This window comes from Trichechus manatus, unplaced genomic scaffold, assembly GCF_000243295.1.
Source record: "Trichechus manatus latirostris isolate Lorelei unplaced genomic scaffold, TriManLat1.0 scaffold00042, whole genome shotgun sequence".
Taxonomy (NCBI): domain Eukaryota; kingdom Metazoa; phylum Chordata; class Mammalia; order Sirenia; family Trichechidae; genus Trichechus; species Trichechus manatus.
The window spans coordinates 4,475,441-4,481,758 of NW_004443978.1; positions in this window are offsets into that span (position 1 = coordinate 4,475,441).

The window sequence follows — 6,318 nt, forward strand, 5'->3', positions numbered from 1 at the left end:
CCCCCGCCCTGCTCCGCGCCTACGCGCTCACAGCCAGCTCTCCGCCCGCCGCCCCAGCTCTACGTGTTGTGGGGAGCAGTCTTTCTTTCCCCCCCTCTCGCTTTTTCTTCCTTTACCCGGCTCCTTCTGCGCGCGGGTTTAAGCAACCGTGATCTGTGAATAAACAAAGTCAGTAAACAACCGAAAAAAATACTCTAGATCCGAATTCCAGGAGGGTAAACTTTCCATGCCACGTCACACTTCAGCAAATTTGCACAGATATTATATTGCCTCCCCCGTCCTTTATTATTCCCCCCCTTTTTTTTGCCGGGATCCCATTGTACTTAACTGAATTTTATAACGCTGATCGATATCTTGGTAAAATATTCATTTTTAAACTAGCGGGCAGTGAAATCTTTGCTTTGTGTGCTAAAGTCAACAGTCGCTGGGTTTGAGCTCAAATAAATGCGGGGATGCCTCGGCTCGGAGCAGTCGGCCGCCTCCCTCCGAGCGCTGGACGGTCGCCGCCGCCGCCGCCCGCCCGCGCAGGTAGGAGCGCGCCCACTCGGGTCCGCACCCAGCTCCCGCGGCAGCGTCTGGGCGCCTCCCCTCCCCCCACCAGTGCTTCACCCTTCCTGGGGCTCCCTCGCCGGGGCGTGCTAGGAGGTGGGGGGGATTTCTCACTAAACCAGTGAGGAACTTGGGGCTGGGGGGAGGTTGCATTTTGCTGGGGATTTTAGAGAATGAAGATGTGGGAGGATGAAGGAGTGAAGAATTACAAACTCAGACTGAGTCTAGTATCTAAGCACAGAGGCATTTAGAGGGGCCCCAAGGCTGAGGAGGTTGCTCCCGGAAGCCAGAACAGGTCCCTACAGCTGCTCGGGGCCGGGGAGTCGATCTGAAGGCCGCTTGCTTCACAAGGACAGTGGCAGGGTGGGAGGAAAAGCGCCTTTGGTCTCAGAGTCTGGGGTACTGGTCAGCAGGAAACGGCCCGCGTGGTGCCGGGTGGCCCGAGAGGCAGAGGCCGAAGTGTGGCAGCGCCCATCCCACAACACGCACCGGGTCGCGTCCAGCTCGGCGCCTTCCGGGGCACAGGTCAGGCCGCCGCGGCGGTGGGTCGGCGCCACGAGGGATCACACGGTGCACACTGCCTGGAAGCCTCTGCGTTTGAAAACCTTCCTCCTTCCCAGAATCGAGTGAACGTTCACGCTGGGCCCAGGCTGCAGCTGGTGGCGCTTAAGCACAGACGCGCACGGTCCCAGGCGTTCTTGAAGTTTTTGGGTTAAGAGTTGGGAACATGACCGAAAGACAGAAACTGGTCTCCAGGCCATTTATAAGCCCATTTTCCCTGCAACCCGGTCGCCTGTTTTCCTGGGGGTCCCCTTTCTGCAGCTGGCCGGGTAAGGGCGCGCTCGGGAGCGCTGGACTTGCGCGCTCGGGAGCTCTAGGACGCGAGTTGAAGCACGGAACAGAACCGACTGTGTTTATTCGCCGCCCGCCGCGAGGCGCGGCGTCGGAAAACATGTTAGTGCTGCTGCTTCCTGTTGAAACCTCAGGACCCTCGGCTTTCGAGGGCAGGGTACGGAAAAAAAATGTCTCTCTCCAGGTGTCTACCAGGTGCCCCCACTCCGAAATCTGCATTACCCTTGGCGCTTTTGCCTTAAACGCCTGGAAATGCGGCGTGGTAGCCCGCCGGCTCGGTGATTCTGGGTATTTCACTGGGCAGTGTGAGACGCACTAGGTGCCTGGCCCGCCGAAATGGCCTGCCACTCCCAATTGGAAAGCTCTTCCAGACTGCGCCGCAATCACCAGATCCCGAACCCAAGTAGGCAGAAATAGGTTTCAGTGGTTGGCAGGGTCAGTGTTTCGTGGGTCCCTGCATGTGTGGGTTGCGATGAGTCGGAATCGACTCGACGGCAACGTATTTGGTTTTTTGGCATGTGGCGACCTGATTGCCCATTTCCCTCCTTCCCTGGCTGGGGAGCGAGACCGTCGCCCTATGAGACCTGGCTCCGGATCGCGTGGCTGGTTATCGCTCCTGAACAAGATGGAACGCCTGCAGGACACTCGGCGAGGCTAATCGTTTTTAAATAATTAATGCCTCCCCGTTCCGCTGGTAATGCGCGGCCTCGAATCCGTCAATTACTTGTCATTAGACGAGTGTCGCCCCACGGCCTTCTCGTAGGCCTTTGATGGCGCCAGGTCACCTAGGCCAGCCCACTCCACGGCAGAACTAAAAGGTGTCCAGCCTTTGAGAGCCGGGTGCGGAGTTTTGAAAGAAAAACCCTCACTGAAGAGATGTAATCTTCCAAATGGCCAATTTAAACGCCTGATCTTTATCGCTCGCCTTCTCCTGGCTTTATAAAGAGAAGCCGCGTCTTCCGTGCTTTGGGGGCTTTTTAACGTGGGGTGGGGCAGGAGAAGAGAGAAAGAGAAAACGCGTAACAGCATGGGCAGGCGTGTCCGAGGAGGTCCCCGGCGGCACTGCGGGTGACTGGTTTTCTTAGGGGTAGCGGTATCATTCTAGGCATGTGGGGGCCAAGAGGTCCTCAGGACAAGGTCTTCAGGAATCTGTAGTCACAGGCTGTGGGAGAAAGTGGTCCGGGCCTTTCCGGCTGTGGATCTTCACCCTGCAAGCGGGAGGAAAGAGAACTTTCCGGGAGTCCCCCCGCCTCGCCCCACGGGCCTGGTGTTGCGTGGCAGTAGGCTAAATACCCTCAGACTTGGAGGCACCAGTTCCTGCCACAGAGAAGAGAGCCTCCCGCCCCTCTCACACACACACTAGCCTGGAGCCCAAGTTTGCTGACCCCGCTGTGGCAATAGAACAAGCTTTCAGACCCCCAAGTGCCCTGGCTCAACACCATGGCAACCCTGCCAGCCAAGGGTTGATGGGGTAAAACTAAAACTAGTTAGAAAAACAACCCCCAGAGTTTGCAACTACACTTAATTACACCTCTTGCTGCTGTCTTCCCCTGGACAAGTTTTCATTTTACAATCAATCAAGAGCTGAGCTGAGGGTCTCAGGCGCCTTTCAGGCAAAACAATGCACTGTATCTTTAACCTTTTTTGACTGCAGACATTTTGATTTTAGAGCAGACTTCAGATCTCAAATTTCTTATAGCCTCTACCCTAGGACTGGTTTTCCTCTGAGAAGAGGAGAAAAGAAGAGATGGGGTGGGGGAGGGGCGGGAGAGAAGAGCTAATGAGGAACCTGAAGAAAAGGTGAATGAAGAGCAGAGGAGCGTGTGCCCTGCGCCTGTGCCTGAGGAGCTGCCGGAGGTCTGGCTGCTTCCAGCCTCGGTCCCAGACGCGCATCCGTCCCAGGGCATGCCACACGCATCTGGGTATTTTGAAAAATTCTTTTTTGATGAGATGCACCGGATATGGGCAGGATGCTACAGGCACCTCCAGAGGCAAGCAAACATAAACTAGACTCCCAGCCCCTGGCCGGCCTCTTCTCCCTTTAACAAAACTCGCGATGAGTTCTCCAGCTTCCAACGCCCCAGGGGTTGCCTCGGAGGCCTAAATCCTGCCCATCTTCCCCATTCTGCTCACCGCCTTCCTGCCCACTCTCTTATCCTTTTCTCCTTTCTTCTTTAAAACAATCATGTATGTCCCCCAGCCCCCTCCCCCATTGTATCTGTTGATGACCTAACACGCTCACACCAAAAGCCACACACAGAAAACCAACACCGTGGGATGAGGGAGAGAGCAATTATGACTGAAGCTAACAAGCGGGGAACACCCAAGTTGAGGCCGGCTGTCTCCTGGGAGACTGATGGAGGCTCACTTTACAAACTGTCATTCGGAGGGGTCCCTATTGCCAGACTGGAGGTGGTTCTGAGCCTCCCCTCCCCCTTGGCCCCTGCACCTTTGGACACAGTCCACACCCTTTGTATGTCCTCAGCAGGAGAAGCTGCCACCGTGTGCCACAGTCCTTCTCACCAAGAGATAGGGAGGAAAGGGTGGTTTTACAGAGCACAGTCACTAAACTGAAGGCACACTTTCTTCTCCTCATCTCCACTACAATATGCTTAGTTTTTACATTAGTGGTCATTCCTCAGAGCTCATTGCTGACACGGACTGGTCAGATGTCACTGTCATTCCCCCTCCCCCAGGGGGCTTGAATTAAAAGGCATTGATTTACTTGCCCTTTACATTTCTCTCATTCTCATACTCTCTCTCTCTCTCTCTCTCTCTCTCTCTCTCGTCCTTTACTCTTGGATAGCTGAGAGGGCTGGAAAAAACAGCACAAATGAAGTCACATTCATTCATGCAAAGCTAGAGGTCTCCTGTTCAACCAGGGCAAGTGCCTGGGGGTTAGCCCTCTCTTTAAGTTAAATTGGAGGCAGCAGTATTCTCAGCAGTGACAGGCTACTATGCCAGAAATGCCATTTTTATTTGCCCTAAACCTCATCAGAGTAACCAAGGGGAAAAATTCCATGTCACAAACATATAAGTGTGAGGGAAAACACTTTATTATGATGCCCGTTAGAACTTTGAAGTGATAGTTCTCTGCTGTTTTTCATTCTGCTTGTTTAAATGCGTCCACTTCCACCTGCTTCAATGGCTGAGGACTACATTGTTTTCAGGGCAAATTAGCTTTTCCATTGTTTCATTATTTGAAAAGATGAAAACACAGGTTCAACAATCAGCAGGGATGTTTTTGGGCCAGGGTTGGTCTGACCCCAGCAAATCAAAACCGGATACATGCTCGTGAATTGTGACTTGCTATTTCATTAGAAATATTATCTCAATTCACTATTTTTAACAAAGCAGGCATAATTATATAATGGATTGTATTGGGGAATTTTTGCTCACTTAAACAAAAGCACAACATTCCCAATTTGAAGGCACAAATGTTAAAAGTTTATTACTTGAAAAAATAAAACAATCTCAGGAGATGTTTGGAGGATAGGGTTTAGAAGGAGCTAAGGCATGGGGGTGGAGAATTGGGCAACGAGATGATTTTATAAACTGTTCTGGGAAGGAATAGGGTGAATGTCAGACCAGGGCTCTGTCTTAGGGAGCTCCATATGGTGGTCAGAGGCATTTCAGCAAAGAAATCAGGATGCCAACATATGCACACACTGGTACGAAATATACAACCCTCTACTCAAACGTTCTGCTTGCTTTACCTTGTAAAATTCAATCTAAGAAACTGAAAATAAATGAGACCAATTGTCCTATATATTTTCCACTGGGTCTGCAATTCTGAGTTACACTATACACATTAAACTGAGCTGTTCACACACAGAAATAAGTTGTAACTTCAACAACTATATCCCTTGCTGGCTGAGAACATTCTCTCTTATCCCCTGTACCCAGAAAAATAGGTCTGTTTCTTGGCAAGACATCTGCTCTTCAGTTCTGCCATCTTAGTGGTCCTCATCTAGCCCCCTTTACATACTTCCCTCTGTCTCTTTTCTTTATTACAACTGTATTAAATCCTGACCACCACTGACTGGGTTCCATAGAAGCCAAGCACCAGGCAAGGTGTCCTCGTGAATATTATCTCCTTTAAGCTGCCCCATCTCCATGGGTAGATGTTAGAATTTAGAGGATGGACCTGGGGGCTGAGAGAAATTAGAGAACTTGCTCCAGATGGCAGAGCTCAACACTGAACTCAAGTCTTTGCACCCTATGTTATTTCAACTTCTTGAGGCTTCATATGACTCTGGGGCACAGACCCAGAGCAGTAGGATGCCTACCTTTGCCAGAACCCCAGAGTTGGGGAAGTGAGCTACTGTTGGTAGATGGGGAAGCCTGAGGTTTTAGAAGAGTCCGGAGAGAAACAAGAAGGTCTCTGGGAGAGCAAGGCCCCAGTACCCTTGGAAGGATGGCAGAGACCTCACCTATCGTCCTAGGAGTGGTTAGGATGGATTGTGTCTGGGATCCAGCTGGATTCTTATTTTCTTTTTTGGGGTAAGACAGTCAGAATTCCCATGAGACCATGGTCCCTCAAATCCAGGCCTGGGACACACTCTTCTCCTTGTTTAAGCCTGGGACAGGGGGAGGGTTTGACCATACTGGAAGGAAGTACACAGCAAAAGATTCAGCAGCTAAACGGCTCTTGCACTGTGATTAGAAAGAAAAAATGCCAGGAGAAGAGAAAAATGTCAAGGGCAGAGACAATGGCCTAAGACATGGGTTTAAAACAATCCACCTAGCCAAATTATACCTTGATAGAGTCTGTTGGCCTTCCTCCTTCCCAGAGGTTTTGGGAGCAGGGGCCAGGACTGTCCTGGGAAGCTCTCACTTCTGACCTCCCCCTGACCCACACCTGGTGGCTTGACAAACACAGGTGACAGCGCTGATGGAATGCCAGCATAGCCCACT